The following is a 21,999-nucleotide window of genomic DNA, read 5'->3' on the forward strand; positions in this document are numbered from 1 at the left end:
GCGGGGGATCCCGGGAGGGGGCGGTCAGGGGACAAGGAGCAGGGGGGTTGGATAGGCTGGGGGCTCTGAGGGGGGCAGTCAAGGGGTGGGAAGTGGGAGGGGACCAGGCAGTTTGTGGAGGCACAGCCTTCCCTACTCGGCCCTCCATACCATTTCGGAAGCCCAATGTGGCCCTCGGGCCAAAAAGTTTGCCTACCCCGTGTTAAAGTCAGTTATGTTCCACTGTGTGCATTTTAGCTGTTTTGTGGGTTACTCAACTGAGTACCAAAAGATAGAAAGGAGGGAGAGGATGTCCACAAGTAGGAAGAAATGAGGAAGCAGAAAAAAATAGAAGGTACAAAATGGATAAGAAGCAGGTGTTATGGGTTCCCCTTGGGGTGCCACCTGGAACTGGGGTACCACTGAACCCTCTGACTCACCAGCCTGGGCTCCCCCTCTTACTGTGTTGCTGAGACAAGCTACAGACCTGCTCCCAGTCCTACACTTCCACCAGCATTCACACAGGTAGGGACACACCCAGCTGCACTTACATGCAGGCTCTCTGACCAGCCGCTGCATAGACCAACAATAGACAGTCTACAGCCAAAATAACCACCAGCTTCCCAGCTTAGGATCCTAGAGTTGTACCATACTGCTCTGGTCAAACCCCTGACCAGTATGAATTTATTATCCAGTTTGCCTCCCCTTAATGTGGAGAGGAAATGCAACAGCCCCTGCCCCTTGAGCTAAGATTTCCAAGCACTTCACTTCAAATTTACGGTTTAGATTAAAACATAAAATAAGTTTATTAACTACAAAAAGATAGAATTTAAGTGACTGAAAGTGATTACCTAGTAAATAAACAAAAACGCAAACTAAGCTTAACATACTAGAAAGATAGGATTTGAATTGACAATCTCTCACCCTGACTGACAATACAAGCAGGATTGCAGATTCTCAAGGCACAAGCTGCACTTGCTTTGTAGCTTGGGATCCCCAGGTTTTCATACACAGGCTAAAAATCCCTTTAGCCGGGTGTTCCTCAGGTGTTTCAAGGAGTTTTGTTGTGTGGGGAGTGATGAACAACAGATGATGTTACTCCCTGCCTTACATAGCTTTAGCATTTGGCCGGAGCCCTTTTCCCCCCTCTGCCCCCCCTCCTTTTTTTTTTCTTCAAACTTGGTTCCCAGACTATTTTGTAGAAAAATAGACATCCCAAAATGGAGTCCAGAGTCATGTGGCCTGGTCACATGCCCTTGCATGTCTTGCTGAGTCATGGCAGTCATTTCAGGCTGTCTGGAGCATTCTCAGGAAGGCTCACCAGGTGGGGGATAAGCTTCTCCTAAGGCCTATTGTTTTCCCTAAGGGCCCATTACCTTGAATAGGGCCTTCACAGCCCGCTATCTAGGCCAGAAGCATTTTGCCTAGTGGGTGCTGCCCAGGTGTAACTACATTTCAAATACTGATACATAGTCAATATTCATAACTTCAGATACAAAAATGATACAAAAAGAAAAGGAGTACAGCTCACTTCATCGGATGTAGCTCACGAAAGCTTATGCTCAAATAAATTGGTTAGTCTCTAAGGTGCCACAAGTACTCCTTTTCTTTTTGCGAATACAGACTAACACGGCTGCTAATCTGAAAAATGATACAAGCACACAAATAGGATAATCGTATTCAGCAAATCATAACTTCTCCAATGACTGCTTCTATACTCATCTTGTACAAAATGCATCATAATTATGCCATAATCATATAATATCACTATGAAGAATATGGTGTGCAGTGTCATATCTGGGAAGAGGTAATGCAGTTACACCATGCTAGATAATTGTGGTCTATAAAATGATGGAGGAGGAGAAGAAATAATCCTCCATCCTGTTTCTTGAGGGATAATCTTCTGGACTTCCATTCACTTAAAGAAAATCTTTGATCTTTTCAGTGGCATGGGAAAGCTCTTTTAGGTTTTAGGAAGTCAATGGCTGGATTTTCAGACCTTTAATGTGGGTCAGCTCAGTTAAGGCTAATTTTAAAAATAGACTGGATTAGGAGTATATTTATCTAGGCCCAACAATTTGGCTGATTGGTGTAATGAAGTTTACTGCTGGCTAGGTGCCGACTAACTCAGGGTGTTTCTGATCACAGGTACATAGTTCCATCCCTTTTGGAGAGCTAGATCTTCTTGTATATTTTGATAATTTTTCATATTCTCAAGATTCAAACAGGCAGATCTCCTGGGTGTGGTGACATGCACCCACTAAATACACAAATCAAATGGCTTTACGGTAAAGTCCATTTTTACATTTTTATTTGTTTTATCTTCTGAAGTGTCCTGTTCACAAAAGTGCTCTGAATACTTGCTGTTCAGATGACGATTTTAGAATCCTCCAATGCCCATATAGCACGCTTGCTTAGCAAAGAGTGAAAAAAGGAATAAAGATGGCAGATTAAGTGATGGATTTACATATTTGTGATAAACGTCTGTTCTTGTCACAGTGGCACAAATTTGATATGGACCTTGGGCTTTATACATCATTATTCTGATAGTGATGTGTCCTAAAGAGAGAAGACAACTCTGCTCTGTGAATCTTTGTGACCTGAATATAACAATGCTCTCTCTGATTGTAGTTTTTATCTTTCTGTCATCTTTGGATATGGAACATAGTACTGTAGGTCTAAAGCATTGTTCTTCTCCTCCTGTCCCCATCTGATAGTATTTCATTGCTAAATGCCTATGCCTCCCTGCCCCACGATCTCAGCATGGAAAGCATGTGAAGAGGGATGAGGAGAGTGGCCAGAGCATGCTACGCTTTGGCCATCTTTACCTGGAGGACAGTTGCCAGCTGATGCTGGTTGCCAGCTGGTGCATATTGGAACAACCATTTAAGCTGCTCTAGCCTTGGACTGGGAAGAGACTCAGGGAACCATAACAGAGTCTCTGATTCAGTCCCCCACTCCCATTACACTGAGTGGGTGCTGAGTGCAACGTAGGATCTGCACATGATGATCTCTTCTCCCCGCTTCATCAAACAGCTGTTTTATTAGGAATGCAGATTTATTCAGTCTTTGATCTCTTGTATAATGGATTTTTCATTCAATTATGTATTTTTCCGGTACACACTGCTGATATATAGGGTGCGTTACCTTTGCGTATGGTCAGGCCAGATGGCTACAGGAGAGTGATAGAAGGCAGATATATTAGCCCCAGGTTAAGTAGGTCCCTTTTTCCCTAGGGAAGGATCCAGAACAATCAGGAACTTTCTGGAAACAATTAAGGCAGACAGGCTGATTGGCTGCAGGTGTTCTAATCAAGAAGATGCTAAAATCAATTAAGGCAGGCTAATCAGGGCACCAGGGTTTAAAAAGGAGCTCACTTCAGTTTGTGGTGTGCGTGCGAGAAGCTGGGAACAAGAGGTGTAAGACGTTGAGAGTGAGAAGGCATAGTACTGGAAGACCGAGAAGTACAAGCATTTATCAGACATCAGGAGGAAGGTCCTGTGGTGAGAATAAAGAAGGTGTTGGGAGGAGGCCATGGGGAAGTAGCCCAGGGAGTTGTAGCTCTCATGCAGCTGTTACAGGAGCCACTGTGGACAGCTGCAATCCACAGGGGCCTGGGCTGGATCCCGGAGTAGAGGGTGGGCCCGGGTTCCCTCCATCCCCCCAACTCCCTGCTTGATACCGGAGGAGTTGAACTGGACTGTAGGTTCCACCAGAAGGGAAGGTCTCTGGCCTGTTCCCCGATCCACTAGGTGAATCAGCAGAGACTGCGGGGATTGTTCTTCTTTTCCCCATGCTGGACAGTGATGAGGCTAACTGAGTGAACGGCAGGTTTGAGCCATGAAAGTGGCCAAACTGAGGGCTGCCGTGAACCTCTGAGGCGAGAAAATTCGCCAATAAACGTAGGACCCACCAAGGCATAGGAGGAACTTTGTCGCAATACACATACGTTACTTTCAGATGTTAGAACATGGCTTAATAGGCAAAGTTGCTATGTGATGTGGTGTTCAGCTGTTCTAAATAGGGCTTCATAAATATTATTTTTTCTTCATCTACTTTTTCTTCAGGGAAGTTTTGTAGTTAAAACTTTGTAATCTCCTAACTGCAAATAAATTTAAGGGATGGAAAACCTAAAGATGGTCTCCATAATGGTTCAAAATTGCTTCAGCTTTAACTGTTAAAATATTTTCCTGAAACACTGCCAGGGATGACCCCTGGATTTTTGTGTATTCCTGTTTATAAAGACTAGTTTAAACCATGAGAGACAGGTTCTGACATTTGGGTTTGGTAAGCTCTTTGAGGTGGTTGGGCTCTAGCATCTGATTGCAAGACCTTGGGTATAGGTTAGCAAAAACGTGTGTCATTGAAGGTGAACAGTTTTAATGTTTCTTTTTGTATAATATAGTACAAAAGCAGATTGTAAAGTAAATGAACATCAGGATTCTAAACAAAGTCTAGCTAAATTGAGAGACCTTTAATTGGCAACAAACGTAAAAATTAAATAATTTTTCCCTGTTTTCCTCTTCAATTCCAGAGACTAAATCACTTTTTTTAATTAAATGTAAGGAGAACGGGTGCCAGTGCTTTCTGGACAGTATTTTACCCCAACAAGAACACATCCTTCTTGTTGCCACATTCAGTGCAGTGAACTTTACTCTAATTGGTTATCAAGTAGAGGTGGGCGATTCGTTAAGGAAAACATTTGGGTTGGTTCCAAAAATGTTCAAAATTTGCAAACAGATTGGAAAAGTCCATTCCAGGCCAGTGAACTGTGCTCCATTCAATTTGAATTTGAATCCCCATTTCCTTCCTCCCTGGTGAATGGCCGAATCACCAGGCTCTGGAGTCATTCTTTTCTCTCTTTCTCGCATGTGCATAATGAATATATATAAGTATCTGAACAAAGTGGAACATCTCAAATAAGAGAGATTGAGAGCAACCCACCTCAGAATAGCTTGGTGGTTAGGATGCTTACCAAGGAGGAGTAAGATCTGAGCTCAAATCCCTGCTCCAGAGTGGAGATTCAAACCTTGGATCTTTTTATGAAGGATTTACTCCATTTGTTAGATTAAGCATAGGCAAGCTTGGTCAGTCTAAAGGTATATCTACACTGCAATTAGACATCCATGGTTGGCCCACACCAGTTGACTCGGGCTTGCGGGGCTCGGGCTAAAGGGCTGTTTAATTGTGGTGTGGACGTTTGGGCTCGGGCTTCACCTTGGGCTCTGGGACCCTCCAACCTCGCAGAGTCCTAGCCAAGCCTGAATGTCTACACTGCCATTAAACAGCCCCTTAGCCAGGCCCTGTAAGCCTGAGTCAACGGGCACAGGCCAGCTGGTGGATTTTAATTGAAGAGTAGACAGATACCCTAAGGGGCCTTATCTGAGACATGAAGCTGTTCACAGCTAATGGTGCAGGCAGACATAAATATTCTTTAGTTACAAGCTCTCCACCTTGCTCTAGACCTCAGACTGCTCAAATGCATCTTATTGCTCAGATGGATTAGGGAGGTCTCCCTGAAAAAAGGTACCTAAAGAAGAGGATGCTTCTATAGCAGTGGCACAAATAGATTCTTATATTGCTCAGTGTGCCTCTCTGAGCAGCCAAATGTTCAGACAAATGGACTGCATAAAAGCTACAGCAGCTAGGGGAATGATAACTGAGCCTGAAGGTCTTTAGCATGCTGATATAGTCGGGGATCAAGCTCAAGTTTATTTGCAGTGAAATATATGCTGACAATCACTTCCTATAGTCCAGTGGTTCTCAACCAGGGTCTGGGGCCCATTGCGGGGCTGTGAGCAGGTTTCAGGAGTCTGCCAAGCAGGGCTTGCATAGGGCTTGCTGGGGCCCAAGGCAGAAAGCCAAAGCCCCACCACCTGGGGCTGAAGCCAAAGGCTGAGCAACTTAGCTTCACAGAGCTCCCTGTGATGTGGGGCCCCAGGCAGTTGTCCTGCTTGCTATCCCCTAATGCTGGCCCTGTCTTTTATATGCAGAAAAACAATTGTGGCACAGACAGGCCGTGGCATGTTTATAGCATGTTGGGGTGGGGGAAAGGGGTCTCGGAAAGAGAGAGGTTGAGAACGCCTGCTATAGTCAACTCATCTCTTAGTGAGCTCTTTAAAGAATCCCCATCTATGATTTACTTATTCATCCTGCGTCTCTTAAATTCGCTGAAGACCTATTCAAGTTAGTTCAGTACTTTTATAGAAGGTACTGGCAGCAACCAGTCTGACTAAATGAGAAGAAATGGAATATCTAAGTGAATTAAATAAGCTTGTTCTAGAGCAATAGCATCTAGAAATGTTAAAATCAGTAGCTGACTAAGCATATCGAGCATCTACACAGAATTTCTCCACTGTTGCATTTAGAGAAATTGAGATTAAATTTAGTGTTCTGTAGTATAGACTGAGGTTTTTTTATTTATTTAACTTAGTTTAAGCCTTTAGTACAAAAACTGTGCAAACTACTTAAGCCTTTAATATTAATATGCGGTGGCGTCATGTAGGCATTACTCTGTATTGTATCCCACTGCTGCTAGTACATTTCTATCTAGGACATACTAGCTCAGCTTTGTTGAATCTTTAGTGAAAGGCCATCTGTCAGACAACTGATTTGTAGTGAACCACTTTGGGTCATAGTTCAAGGCATATTTCCCTGTATTTTGAAGTGGACAGAACCATGGCTCCTATGTAACCTTGGAGGAACTAATTTGAGACCTCATTCAGGGGCATTATGAGCCTCAGTTCTGGGAAAACACATTTTTCACTGATATGGATCAAATATTTGAATGGATAGAACTATTGCAGAAAATCACTTCAGCACTACAGTGTGCTGGGAAGGAGTTCTGAACTGAGATGTCCCTGAGAACTGTGCAGTAGGAGATTTGCCGCCTTATCTCAGCACATGGCTAGGTACAGAGCAGATCATTTGGCTGTACATTTGTCAATAAACTGTTGAAAGCACCAAAATTAAAAAAAAAATCACTCTCTACATCAACAGATCCACTGACACCAGTATTGATGTAGAATGAACGAGGAGGCTTTTACATCCATTTCCTTCATTCTGAAAAGCTGAACTGAGTGTAAAACTTCACAGTGGTAATTCCTTACGGCGGAGAAAGTGCGTCCTTTTAAGTTATTTGCCAAAGTCACATTTAAGACAAGAGTTATCTCTGATATTTAAGTGTTTCTCTTTCCAGAAACTCTCCAACCTTTTATGAATCACTTAGGGGTTCAGGCAGTTCATATGCTTTGAAAAACAACTTTGAAAGGTCTGGTTTAAAATCTTCCAAAAACTTTGGAGACTATTTTGCAAGTCCTATAATAATGTGTTGTAACTTCCACGATGTGTTCCCCCCCGCCCCCCCTTACATTTATATAGTAGACTTGCAAATGAAAATATTAGTCTAGATTTTGGCAAATTTGCTTTGGGCATGTGAGGGGAGTGGGGTTAAAGAGTGAGAGGAGGAAATGTATGACTTTCAGCTCCTTTCAGGACAAACTCCTTTAGCCAAATTCTACCCTCATTTGCTCTACTGACATCTGAGATTGTACAGATTGGAGGTCAGACTTTGATTCATTGATGTCTATTTCAACACTTCTAAAAACAGTTCACTTCAATGCACAAACATGCTACAAATATAAAGCCACACATCTTTCCCTGTGTATATGTTTATCCAAAGACCACTAAGAGATATTGTGTATGCTATCTGACTTAATAAGGAATCTTGGGAAACCTAGCTGCAGATACTGAAATGGGGAATAGTCAATGTTGTACATAAATATATCCTATAAATCCTGGTTAACATTGTTAAAAATTCAGAATAATGGAGGGAGGACAGGTTAGTGGTGATGGTGGGGGATTTATATACACCTCTACCCCAATAAGAAAATGAGTACTTGTGGCACCTTAGAGACTAACCAATTTATTTGAGCATAAGCTTTCGTGAGCTACAGCTCACTGCATCCGATGAAGTGAGCTGTAGCTCACGAAAGCTTATGCTCAAATAAATTGGTTAGTCTCTAAGGTGCCACAAGTACTCCTTTTCTTTTTGTGACTACAGACTAACACGGCTGTTACTCTGAAACCTCTACCCCAATATAACACAACCCAATATAACACGGATTCGGATATAACGCGGTAAAGGCGCGCTCCAGTGGATCAAAACAAGTTTGCTATAACGCGGTTTCACCTATAACGCGGTAAGATTTTTTTGGCTCCCAAGGACAGCGTTATATCGGGGCAGAGGTGTATTATGTGAATTCAGTACAGTGATTTCTACTGAGGCTGCATTTCTATCTACCATAATAATTAATATTTTAGAGATGTACTACAGAAGGTGTTTTGGGTTTTGGGTTTTTTTTGTTTTGTGTACCAACACTGAAAAGGAACCATGAAGACCTCCCAAATAAGTGAAACAATAAGCAATCTTTAGCTACAGAACCCTGTACTGAACAGGCTTCCAAGGCAGAACGCATACAGAAAGGTGGGGTTCAGGACGGCCACACCTGCATCATTGGGTTACTCGGAAGTGTGAACTGGGTAACCCAACGGTTGAAATGAAAGGGCCTACTACTGATAAACGCAGATTGGGTGACTTGGTGCAAAACAGAAGATCTTGAGCATGTACCACATTCTTGATAATAATGCGAGAGGAATGGTACACTTTTTAAACTGGCTTTTCATTCAGATAACTATTTACCGAGGTTCTACAACTGCAGCTAGCATTCAAGCCATGTACGCACAGACTGACTTCCTGGTGTCTCCTCCAAACTCTTCTCTCCTGCAACTTGTGTTCTTTCTTCCAAATTCCGTGTAGGTTGGTACATCAACTGATTCAGATTTACATTTTACTCAGATATTTGTCCTTTCTAACTAGACACCCCAAATCTCAAATAAGAGTAATTCCATGAGGAAAGAGAAACTTCAATTTACTCTACTCATACCTGAATTGCAATTGTGAATTCTAATTCAAGATACACCTATTCCAGAATTAAAAATTGTAATAGGCCCAAATGGAACAAAATCAGACTAAGGTAGAGAAAAACTCTGAATTGTTCATTTTGTATATCAAAATATTGAATGGGTTCTAACTGCCATAAGAATAAGAAAATTGCAGCAGAAAACATATCTTTCTGAATACAAATCCCTGAACCACTCAGGAGGCAATGGGAATTGGCAAGATTTTTGGGAAGTGTTGCTGAAACAACTGGTCAGCAGCATAATCTGGTGTCCATCTGAGCCAATTATTACTTTAAAAAATTCTTCCTTGCCTTCTTAAGTTCCAAAAAAAAAAATCGACTCAAATTTGGGATAAAAAAACCAAACCAAATTAACCCCAAAGCCGTGAACAGTACAACTGTACAAGAGAGAAACTGCCCTAACATCCTTGTTCCCTCCTGGATCTTTTCCCTCCAGAATTCCATGTGTACTTAAACTGAAGGTTTTGTAGATCTGAGAGTTAAATGTACAAGACTTCTGGGATGTTTCTTGATTTAGGGTTGAATCACATGCTTTAAGGTTAGGATAATTTATTTGAAATTGCTTCATTGGAAGTTCTGTTGCCAGAATTCAGGGAATTCAGTTACTTTGAAATGTTATCAAGTAAACCATTAATGTGGTGATAGTATGAATATTTAGCTCTTCTGTTTTTTATGGGGGAAAATCTCCATTAATTTACCTTGTACAGGTTGCAATGGCTGTCATAACAAGTATTGGAATTCAGACATCTACGCAGGTAAATACACACAGTTGGTGAGAAGTGTTTTGTAAATACAGAAAGCCTCTAGGTATTCAAAACCCACCTCTGAAATTCTCACATTTCCAAAATACTTCTGTGGGTAAACTCTGAAGGGGCACTGATCTTTTTTTAGGTCTCTGATAGTGTCTTGTGCATCTCAGAAAATATGCTAATATTCTCTATAATTCTGATAGACTGATAACTGATAGACATTATTCTGTCATAACTGATAGACATTATTCGATATATAAAGTGGGGCATAGCTACGCCCACCTTTATTGGTTCACTCCCCAAAAGAAACAGAGCTATTAATAAACATTTGTGCATGCTTCAAACTCAACACCTACTGTGACTGACCAGGTGGAATAAAAACAATTGCTTAACTATTTGTTCCTTGAGTCAGTCTTCTGTATGCTACAGCTCTCCAACATGGTTGCTATGAATCAGAGCAAGCATAAAGATTAGTAGTTAGTGTTTTTAATGACCACAGCCAACTGCTCCATGTTAGAGCAGCTCCCAAGTTATTCTGGAGAGGGAAAGGGCAGAAAATCAGGGAGCCACAATTTGTTTTTTGGTTTTCATGATCTTTCCCCCATCCCATTCAGAGCTGCCTTGGGTGGCTGTGGGAAGGGAAGCCACCCTTTGCTATGGTTTACCCTAGTTCAGATATAACTATTAGAGGTTAGCAGGTGCTCACAGTGCTTCCAGCTCCCCCAAGAATTGTTTCAGGGCTTGGAGGCAAACCCATTGGAGGCAGAGTCCACTGCTATTTCTTTAGCAATGGGGCAGATTCAGACATTTCAGTTTTAAAATTTGCCGTGTGTGTTCTTGAGGTTAAAACCTTCAGTTCCCAATCAAATGCAAATTCCTCCTTTACACATTTGCCCTGAAGAACACCAATAGAGCAGGGGTTTATTATGACTGCACCTGGTCTTTTTAGGTTTTTTTATTTTTAGTTTGTTTTAACTGAAAACGCTGATCTGTCAGGTTATGCAGCATGAATATTAAATATAGAATGTTATAAAGATACCTTTATAACATTTACAAAGGTATCTAAGCCAAAATGCAAAATTGTCAATGTGCAGAAGCATTCCTCACAGGCAATTGGAGAATGAAGTGGTAGTAATTAACTAGCTAGCATTGTGAAGAAACAGTCTCTGTTTTTTTGGATAAATTTAAAAAAAAAGGCATTTGCAATTCTTATTATGCAACTAATTGGAATTCTTCTCCACCAACACATTTTTCTTCTATAACCCCAATTTTGCTGACAACTTCTAATTTTCACAATAACCTGAATCCTTATTTTACGTTGTCAATAACATTACACCACTGTCTGCTGGTTTGAGGCAAAAGAGCCAATCACCTTCTACCTCTCCCCATGACAGTTCCTTCACAGCCAACTTCACTTTCCCAACCATCCAAGTTCCTCTTCAGTTTTCCTTTTGTCCCTCTGTCTCTTTATTTTCCTTTCTTCCCAGTCAGTGCCTCCATCTTGTATTCTCTTGAGCCTATTCATCCTCTTCTGCCTTCACCTTTCCCATCCTACAAAATATATTTAAAAACAAAAAACATTAAAAGACTATTAATGGCATTACAAAGGCAAGCACTCAAAAGTTAGGTCACCTGTGGAACCTTAACTCGCCCACCTAACCCGTTGTGCGTATGCATTATGATACAACCTTTAATTACGTGATCACATACTATTTTATCCACAGGACCCTTTCATCATTCAGCGTGCATGGGCAGACCTGTTTTAGGGTTGAGTGAGGGTTGTTTAGTAAAAGAGATTGTTGCCTGTAGGGCCCCTGCCTAGTCTGTAGCAAAAGTGGGAAGGTATGTAGAGACTGAGGCAGCACATTGCAGAAAGAGAAGGGATGGTGTCATGTTTAAGGCAGTTAAATGCTGCCTAGGAGAATTGGATTCTCTCCTGTCTCTCCACCAAAAACGTCTTTTGTGATGCTGGGTAAATCACTGAAATAGACCTCTTCACATATGATCACTAACTGTATTCCTAACTTTCTGGTTTCCTGACTTGAGACCTTGGGGACTGCTTTGCAGAAGTGCTGAGAAAAGCACAGCTTCCATTGATTTCAGTAGCAGCTGTGAGTGAAAATATAGCATACTACGAAAAATCAGGCCTAGCGCTCTCAAATTGGGCACTTGAGACTTTTGATCTTAATGTATGTGTCTCCCATCTGTAAAATGGGGATAATACCACTTGTAATAATTAGGGCCTTGTGGTCCTACCCGCCCCCGCTCAACTGTGGAAAGTGAAATAAAAGTTTAAAAAATGTTTCAGTTACTCACAACATATGTTGATAGGAAAAAGTACTGGAAGGAGACATCATATTGGCTTAGTCCAAACAAAAAGGCCTACTAAGATAACTCAGACAGTTGAAATAAGGTCTGGTGAACCAGAGGACTCTGGGACCAGAAATCAATGGACCAAAACTGGTGTGTTGGAAATTAGGCCTAATTCGGTGGACAAAATAATAAGGGGATGGGCTATTCTGCTCACCACTCTTTTGGGGTCCTTTTAAAGAGAGACATCAGTGGGAAGGTCAAAACGCAGACTGGAAAATTGATGAACTGGAAGGAGCCAGCTTCACCATCATGGCTGCAACTCCCACCATCTCTTGGGACCCCAGGTTCCATTGTGACAGTGTTGTACCTTAATTGTCTTTATCCTGAGAGATGACCTGTCTGGAGTGGACCAGAGAGGGGGACCCAAATGACATCACCACCTGTACCAGCTCTGGCTAAATCCTGAATATCACCTAGGATGGGAGACTTTGGTCCCTATTGTCACCTTCCAACCCCCTTTATGTGTCCTTTCTCCTTCCCTCACCTTACTTTCATTCTTTTTTGTGTGCGCACCTTCTTAATGAGAGTCTGGCTTGGCCAGCAAAACCAATCTCTTTCATAGCCCCTGTGATTAGAGAGGCAGATAAAAGCAATGCCCTAAATAGCCCACCGGTGGTACAAGTTTGACAGGTCTTGGAATAGTTGAAAAGACTGGGTGCTATGCCTGTATTTCTCCAAGTGAGGTTCCAAGTCAGAGTCACCCAGAGACAGAAGCTGCATTCTCTCTTTGCTGTCCCATTTTGTGTGTGCTTCTCTCCTTTTGCCTTAAAGGAAGCAGATCTGAACTTTCACAATAAAAGCAACACCATCTCCACAATATCTGAGTTTGTCCACACTAACAACTAGACTGCAGGAAGGTAGGGACTTTGAATCTACCCCACCTTAGCCTGCAATGGTCTAACCGCTCATGTGCACCTTGCTGATGCATGTTAATAGTTCATTAAAATGCTTTGGGCTGGTCCCTTTTCAAAGAGGGCTAGTTCAAAGTACTCTAATCTAAAGAACTGTTGTTGGGCATCAGTAGGGTGCACATGAGCAGTTTGATCTCAGCAGACTAATGGGGTAGATTAACACTCTTGCTTGCTATGGTCTAATTGTTTGTTTAGACAAGCCATCAGTTAACATTCTCCACTTCCCCCACCCCCATTGCCAGTTATTACCATCTTTAATACCATCATAAAAACTGTCCGTTTTTCCTACAGAACCTCTCTACAGCTAAAGGGAAAGGGATAAAGGGATATTGTTAAAATGAACCTTACTTTATCTTTCAGTTGCTTTAACTGTTTTTCTATAATGTAGGTCATTATGAAGATTTTTAATGCTGTACTTGCCAAGCTCTCTATTCAAAATCCTGAGCCGTGTTTAACTGGTTAGCACTGTACAGTAACACCTTTCACTCTGGGCCCATTTATTCCATCAACATTAACACCACAAACCCCCTCACCTCACAGAGGCATTGGGAAAATAAATTCATTAATAGCCATGAAGTAGTTGAATTCTGTAGTGGCGAGTGTCCTAGAAAAGTTTGAGAAGAAATTTAGTAATTCAGTCTTCAGAACAGCATTTCAGTAGTGTGCAGTAAATAAGGCATGAGTCATACTGCAAAATGAGGTTTAAAACAAAGTAATGACTAGCACCACATTCAATGTGTACTGTTTGTTCAGTGTTCTGAATGAGGAAGGAATCCTTTGGGGGGGAAAATAGTATCTGATCATGTAATTAAAGATTGTTATGATTTCATAATTTTTGTAACCTTCATAATCCCAGATTTTAGAAAAAAATCCATTTCTTTTGTTATCACTTGATGCAGAGGAAGCATTTGATAGAATATAGTGAAACTTTAGATTTCAAGTCCTGTCACATGTTGTTGTATATATTCTATGTATGATTTACTTCCAAAAAACAATATTGTCTCCGTACTATTTAAACATGAATAAGAACATAAGAATAGCCATACTGGATCAGACCAAAGGTCCATCTGGCCCAGTATCCTGTCTTCCAACAGTGGCCAGTGCCAGGTGCCCCAGAGGGAATGAACAGAACAGGTAATCATCAAATGATCCATCCCCTGTCACTCACTCCCAGCTTCTGGCAAACAGAGGCTAGAGATACCATTCCTGCCCATGCTGGCTAATAGCCATTAATAGACCTATCCTCCATGAATTTATCTAGTTCTTGTTTGAGCCCTGTTATGGTCTTGGCCTTCACAACATTCTCTGGCAAGGAGTTCCACAGGTTGATTGTACGTTGTGTGAAGAAATCCTTCCTTTTATTTGTTTTAAACCTGCTTCCTATTAATTTCATTTGGTGACCCCTAGCTCTTGTGTTATGAGAAGGAGTAAACAACATTTCCTTATCTACTTTCTCTACAACAGTCATGATTTTATAGACCTCAATCATATCTTCCCCCAGCCGTCTCTTTTCCAAGCTGAAAAGTTCCAGTTTTATTAATCTCTCCTCATACGGAAGCCGTTCAATACCACTAATAATTTGTTGCCCTTTTCTGAACCTTTTCCAATTTCAATATATCTTTTTTGAGCTGGGGCAACCACATCTGCACACAGTATTCAAGATGTGGGCATACCATGGATTTATATAGAGGCAACATGATATTTTCTGTTCTGTTATGTATCTCTTTCCTAATTATTCCCAACATTCTGTTCGCTTTTTTGACTGCCGCTGCACATTGAGTGGATGTTTTTAGAGAACTATCCACTATGACTCCAAGATCTTTCTTGAGTGGTAACAGCTAATTTAGACCCCATCATTTTATATGTATAGTTGGGATTATGCTTTCCAGTTTGCATTACTTTGCATTTATCAACATTAAATTTCATCTGCCATTTTTGTTGCCCAGTCACTCAGTTTTGAGAGATCCTCTTGTAGCTCTTCGCAGTCTGCCTGGGTCTTAACTATCTTTAGTAATTTTGTATCATCTGCAAATTTTGCCACCTCACAGTTTACCCATTTTTCCAGATCATTTATGAATATGTTGAATAGGACTGGTCTCAGTACAGACCCCTGGGGGACACCATGATTTACCTCTCCATCAATAAGCACATTAATTTTCCATTTCACACAATTTCTTATAGTTAAACAATTAAGTTAAACCTCTTACACTAGATCAGCCATTAGAGGTTATTAGACTACTTCCAGATTTCTAAACAAGTGACTTTTGTCAAAATTTCTCTCCCTCGATATCCTGCTACTATCTATTTTATTAATACTACGTTGGTACCCTTTGGAAGAGAGAGCAATTTTAGCATGGAGAAATTCTTCTTTAATTTGGTTTCAGAGTAGCAGCCGTGTTAGTCTGTATTCGCAAAAAGAAAAGGAGTACTTGTGGCACCTTGGAGATGTGCATCCGATGAAGTGAGCTGTAGCTCACGAAAGTTTATGCTCAAATAAATTTGTTAGTCTCTAAGGTGCCACAAGTACTCCTTTTCTTTTTTCTTTAATTTGGTTGCAGTTCTGCACTTACCTGGCAGGGCTAAGAGTATGTATACACTACAGAGCCTGTTTTGGCATAGCAATGCTAGCATAGCCCCCTAGTATAGACACAACCTACACCAACAGAAGGAGTTTTTCTGTTTCAGAAATGGTGCTTTCCTGAACGAGGTTAGCTACATTGGCAGAAGCCCTCTGCTACCATCATTGCATCTACCCTGGGGTGGTGTTGGCATAGCTGTGTCGGTCAGGAGTGTGGTTTTTCACACCCCTGACTTATGTTGCTATGCCAGTATAACTTAAGTGTAGACCAAGCCTAAAGATTCATACTGTTACATATTTCAGTGTCCTGCTGGATTCTGCAAAGGAACCTGATACATTATAAGCTAGTCTTGTATTACACTAAACATTGTGAACAAATTGGTAGTTAGTTTTGTTTTTCCGTCTTTATAACAAAATAGAAGAAAAGGCATTTTTAGGTAGTCCTGAAACTGAAGGGGGGGGTCACTAAAAAGAATGGGAAATTGGACTAATTCATCAGGCATAAAGCAGTGCATCAAGCTCTAGATTCTGTGTTTTGAAGAAAATGTGGCTTTAAATTAATTTATTGGCATCTAGTTGAAAATTATTTTGGAATTGTGGTCTAATCCTTTGCTAAAGAAAAAGAATAGATGATTGGAATGTGGCCGGCAAACCTTTGTCGTCATATCAGAGAGGTTAATTGTGTCTGTCTCCCTGCCCAGTTAACTAAACAGAATTTGATTGATTTGAAAGACCATTATCAACTTCAGTATGAAAAGTGAAATGGCTCATTTCAAATGTCAGGGTTCAGGAGGAGGAGGGCACTTGAGTATCAGTTAAGGAGTTCAAACTGCTCAAGTGTGTGCTGTCAGAGATGGTTGCTAAGTGATTTTTTTTCCCCAGGGGAAAGGATGGCTAATAATTCTCTATAGTTGTAATTAATAAGGTTATTTCTTCAAGTCACTGGAATTAATTATATCTGAGGGCTAACATCTCTCTCTTGATTTCATTACTCAGTTATTCTAATGGACCTCATTTATTCACTGACACCTTATGTTGTATCGTAACTGGCAAAGTTGCAGAGCTGTAGGTTGAATTAAAACCAGTGAGCCACCAACAAAGCATTACATGAAGGCTTTTTTATAAAAATCTCACTATTGTGTCATATAAACTATCAAACATGACTAGGAAATTTACTCCTGAGGGAATTCTGTGCCTTCAACGCAGTCAGACATGCTCTTCTTGGAATCTTATTCTCCCTTGGCTTCCGTGACACACTCTCCTCCTTTTTCCGTGGGAAAGCAAAGACATTTTCAGGGGACATGAATTCTACACACACGCAGTGGTGCAGAATTCCCCCCAGGAGTAGCAATTTCATCACTTTATTTGTAAATTGTAATCCCAGTTTGAAGATCGATATGTCCATTTCAGTAGGCAAAGTTGATATAATACATGCAAAAGGTGCAAAAAGCTATTTAATTTAATTTCAGTGTTTCCAATGTTTAAATAATTGCCATAACCAAGTTACACTAGAAATGATCAACAGTGTTGGAGTTTAGCTACAGAACTTCCAGGTTGTATCTTTCATATAGTGTAATCTTTTGCCATCATGAAGTGCAGAAGCTCTGTCTTGAACAGTTGGTGTTCAATCACAGCAGGTTGTGGCATAATACCAAGGTTGCTTATTAATTCTTTAGAACATACTAACCATTTTACATGATTTTATGGATATTCACCAATACTACGTATCATGGTTTTCCAATTCTATGTCTTCACAAATACAGAGATATATCCTGAGAACAACAGATGAAACATTTTAAATCCTTCAACTAGTTCTTAAACTAGTGCTGAGTGCCCTTACAGGCCTTTCATGTGAACCACTCATGAAAGGGTCTCATTACTTTGTTACTTAAAGTGGCCTTTTTGATTGCAATCCCATCAGTTCACAGGGTGTCTTAAATAAGTTAGGAGCTCTTTTTCTGGAACCTCAGTACTAGACCTAAACGTGTACGCTAAAGCGGTACTTGAAACCAACCCTTCCTTCTTACCAAAGATCAACTCCAGGCTCTATAGAGCATAAGAAATTGTCCTTCCATCCTTCTGCTCACCTCCATTGTGCCTCGGAGAGAAATTGTGGAATACTTTGACTGCCCACAGAGCTCTCAAAATTATCTATTTATCACACTGTTCTGTTCAGAAAAGTAAATGCTTTGTTTGTGCTTTATTATCTGGTGTCAAAAATAAGAAGGCTTCAATTTTTTTCCATTTCCAGGTGGCTAGTGTAATAGATCTCCAAAGCATACAAGTCAAAAAAAATGTAACTCCATCTTCCAAAATCAGAGCTCACTACCTCAGAACTGTGGCAACTTCATGGGCAGAAAGATCATATGCCTTATGCAAGAAAATCTATAAAGTAGCCACCCAGTCATCTATTCATACCTTCCCCAGATTCTACAAGATGGACATCCAGTCATCATCTGATTTTGCCTTCGTTAGACTTGTGCTCCCAATAACTATTAGGAAAGGATTATCCCCTTTTGCATCTGTACATAACTGTTATAATATTCTCTACCCAAGTATCAGGTTTCAGAGTAGCAGCCGTGTTAGTCTGTATCCGCAAAAAAAAACCAGGAGTACTTGTGGCACCTTAGACACTGCTATGAAAAGTCCCAGTGTTATATATCTGTGGACCTCATTATAGAGGAAAATTTATCTGTGCTTTACTTTAAAATGTCCTTTCTTTGAGTAATGAAGTCGGCAAATCCCACCCACCCTGAATAGGCTGTTAATTGTGGCAAAATATGGGATTATTAAGTGGAGCAGTTTGTTCACTGAATTTCTTGCTGTGCAGGAGGATTGTTCTATTGAGTCTTAATACTTAATGCTCCTTCCCCTTAGAGTGGTTAGAGAATTCCTAAACTATTCAAGTGTCTCAGCTGGTGGCTTCTCAGAAGTGAAGGTGTACTGATTGATAGGTCTGGTCTAACGCTCCAGAGAACAGAAACCAGTGAGTCTGTGGCCCTCATAAATCCAAGAAAGGACATTTTCAAGTCAGACACGTACATTTTCCTAATCTGGTGATTATTGCATGGACAGACAACAACGTGCACAGGTGCCTTCCCTGTAAGTATCATTGTGTTAGATCCCATGATAGACCCTTGGTAGCAAAGGTAATGACCCAGCAAAGCTTAGGTGCACGCTTAACTTTTAAGTGTGTGAGTGGTCCCATTGAGCTCACGGGATTACGTACATGCTTAGTTAAGCACATGCACAAGTCTCTGCAGGATCAGGTGCTAAGGAAGACGTGTGTAATATTTCATATCATACCAGGATATACTAATTTCCTTGATGGTATACAGCACACTAACTTGGTGATTTCTTGGTACCTTTTGTTTTCTGAAAGAAAAAATCTTTTGATTAGGCAAATTCAGGTGAAAATAACACACTACTGTATTCCCACAGAATTTATACTGTTCAGATTCACATCTATATTCTGTGGCAAATGGGTATTTATCATGTCATACTTTCATTTACTTTGTGTATTCATATTTTCATGTATAGCTTGGGAAATCTAATAAAAAGAGCCTGCCTTCTACTTCCAGCATATTTTTAAAGTAGCTGTACATATTTGATAATGCTGTCCCTACATATTTCACTGGTTCAGTTCATTCTGAATTCTTCAAATTCTTGGCGAAGCATCATGGAGAAGAAAATAAACTGCTCTCTCTTTGCATAGCTTCAGCAAATGGACATCTCAAATACATTTAGCAGAGACCAGTTGTGAGGTTTCACTTATAGCCTGGTGATTTTTCCTTGTCAGTTTTGTTTTATTCCGGCTACCTCAGTCTCTACTTCAGTATGAGCATGAAAGTATGCAATCAGCTTTCAAAAATACATTCCTGTGCATATCAAAACTGCATAGAAAAACAGATAATAAAAAGACAGTTTTAGAACGAATATGTATATACATTTTCTAAAAGCGATGAATTAATGTTTTTAACATATTTTTAATGAATCTATTAATCTATACACAAACAATTGTATGTTTATTTTACAAAATTAGAATAGTCTTTTCAGAGGAACTTTCCAACAAACATTGAAAAATTTAAAACTCAGCTTTAGCACACAGTGCAGTCCTTTAAATGTTTTGCTTACAATGTTTTTTCCCAAGACTGCTGTATTGTAAACAAAATGAACGTTTTAGTATTCAACCTGAGTCCTACTGTAAGCAGGGAATATTTTCTACAGGATATAAAATATCTCTCTAACCAGCCAAACCCAATAAAATATGCATGATCTAGCCACCAATATGATACACAAATGTGGTTTTAAAAAAACATAGGAACTGCTGCTCTGAACATAGATGAAATGAAGGTCTTCCCCCCACATTTCCCCCCCCCCCCCCCAGTAAATTTTGTAAATAATGCATATACTTTTTCTCTTCAGAGCACTTCACAAACATTAACCAATCACAATACTGCCAGGTTTACATAAATTAGGATCTGTGAAAGCCCCTACAACACAGTATCTAATCATCTGCGAAGGCTGCCACTTTATGAAACAAGCATTAAACATATCAAGTGATTTTTTTGGTGAGTAGATTGGACGTGAACTTGTATGTTTTGTCCTTGAAAACATAACCTAGTAATTGCACCATTTGTTCAACTTGATTCTATTGTGCTGCAAACTTTTCAGCAGCACATATTATGTTGAATCAGTAGCTTTAATGTTTCATTTATGGTTGTAGCCTTGGATGCATTTCTGTTTGATTTGATATATGCTGCCATGTGTGTAAATAATTTGCTGATTTTTAGAGTTATGACCTATTGGCTTCTGCTTATAAAAACAAGTGAAGGTTTAAAGGTTGAATAGATTAGAGGAAGAACTTCTAAACATCTTGCAAGATGTAATGTCCATTAACTATAGTTCAGTTTTAGTGTTTGGTCATAAAGCTTGCTTTGTAACCAATCTCCAAATATTTTTTGTTAACAACATTGTTGGAAGAGAAAATGGTTATCTGCTTCACTAATTAATAGGTTCTACTTTATTTAAAGAGACATCAACTTTAAAAAAAAACTCACACTTGTCTGAATATCGTTATGAGTAACAACTAATATTACTGCAACTGAAAGGTTAGAGAGGAGAAAACTTTTTTTTTTTTTTCAATATCATGTTTGCATTTGATAGCACTGTGGTGGTCCCTGGAGTAAGCATGTGTTTAAGTGCTCTGTTGAAGAGGGATGGATTCCAGCATGTTCTTATTACTTTCCTGAATCAGGACTTTTGTGCAGTCGGTTTCCATGTTTCCCCTCTATAGTTCAAGATCAGTGTCCCTTTAATGGCTAAGTTAATTATTTGGCTTTTCTTTTAATTTCACTTAGTTCCTTTTTCTAAATACAGTTTCCTAACTGGCTAGTGTATAGGACTTCTCATAGTGACTCACTGGTGTGGAAAGACCACAAAAGTAGTGAGTACCGCTTTTTCAAAGTGATAAAGTATGTTGGCTTAAACAATTTGTATCAAAACCAGCTGTGGGATCATGTTTCTGAAATCTCTTGTGTTAGACTGCGTTTGGTTTCTAAACCTCCTCCACTTTTGAAAAGGGTCATGTTGTCATCTGTTCACAATCTGCCATGGCTCAGTTTTTGAAGCTGAATCTACCACTGATAAGGGACTCTGACTAAAGAGGATCTTTGGATTTGGTTTTCAGTGGATTTTGAGAGAGGATGCATTAAAACTTTTACCAAAATGTATGAGCTCTCACACGGTTAGGACAAGATTGAATTTGTGGGTTCACCCACTGTATTCTCATTAAAATCTAAACCTTCTTTTTGGTATACAGTATCACTCATTTTGGTTAAGCCAATACAATAATGTAGCTTCTCTGGGAACTCCTAATTTCTTGTGTTCTAAATTGCACATTGATGGCTCCTACTTTTTGTGGTGTGTTTTACCTATGTGCACTGTGGATCAGCTGTAGTGATTAGCTCTCAATAAGTGTGCTAAAATTGATATTAGGTAGCCAAAAATATTCCATGTCTACTTTCCTCTATGCAAAGTGTTTACTTAATTTACAATGCTCCAGCCCCTCCACCCTGTTAATATACATCTCTAAAATGGCTTATAAAAATCCATAATAAATGTTACCTTTCACTCAAATCACTTTTTTCACTCTCTCCTTGAAGTAAAAAGAAAGAGAGCGGCTTATATCAGCAAACCACAGTCCTTTGCAGTAAGACAAATCTACTTGAATCTCTTTGGGCTCAAATTATAACTAGCTACCTGATCTTGGTGGCAACTGGCAGAGGGCGAAGGGGGCACATAAGGGTTATGGGATTTCCAGGGTCTGGTATCTACATAATAGTTCACCGAAGGGTAGCATGTAAGATCTCTGCTGAAAGCCTGTGCGTCACTGGTCAATGCAATGATTGCAAAATGTACGTATGAAT

General features: G+C 40.1%; 1 protein-coding gene across 11 annotated transcripts in view; it reads left to right on the forward strand.

Moving 5' to 3' along the window:
- The window catches only part of SPSB4 (splA/ryanodine receptor domain and SOCS box containing 4), a 309,660-nt gene that overhangs the window by 201,293 nt on the left and 86,368 nt on the right, over positions 1-21,999 (forward strand). The gene's annotated exons all lie outside the window — the stretch shown is intronic.

Source organism: Chelonia mydas, chromosome 9, assembly GCF_015237465.2.
Source record: "Chelonia mydas isolate rCheMyd1 chromosome 9, rCheMyd1.pri.v2, whole genome shotgun sequence".
Taxonomy (NCBI): domain Eukaryota; kingdom Metazoa; phylum Chordata; order Testudines; family Cheloniidae; genus Chelonia; species Chelonia mydas.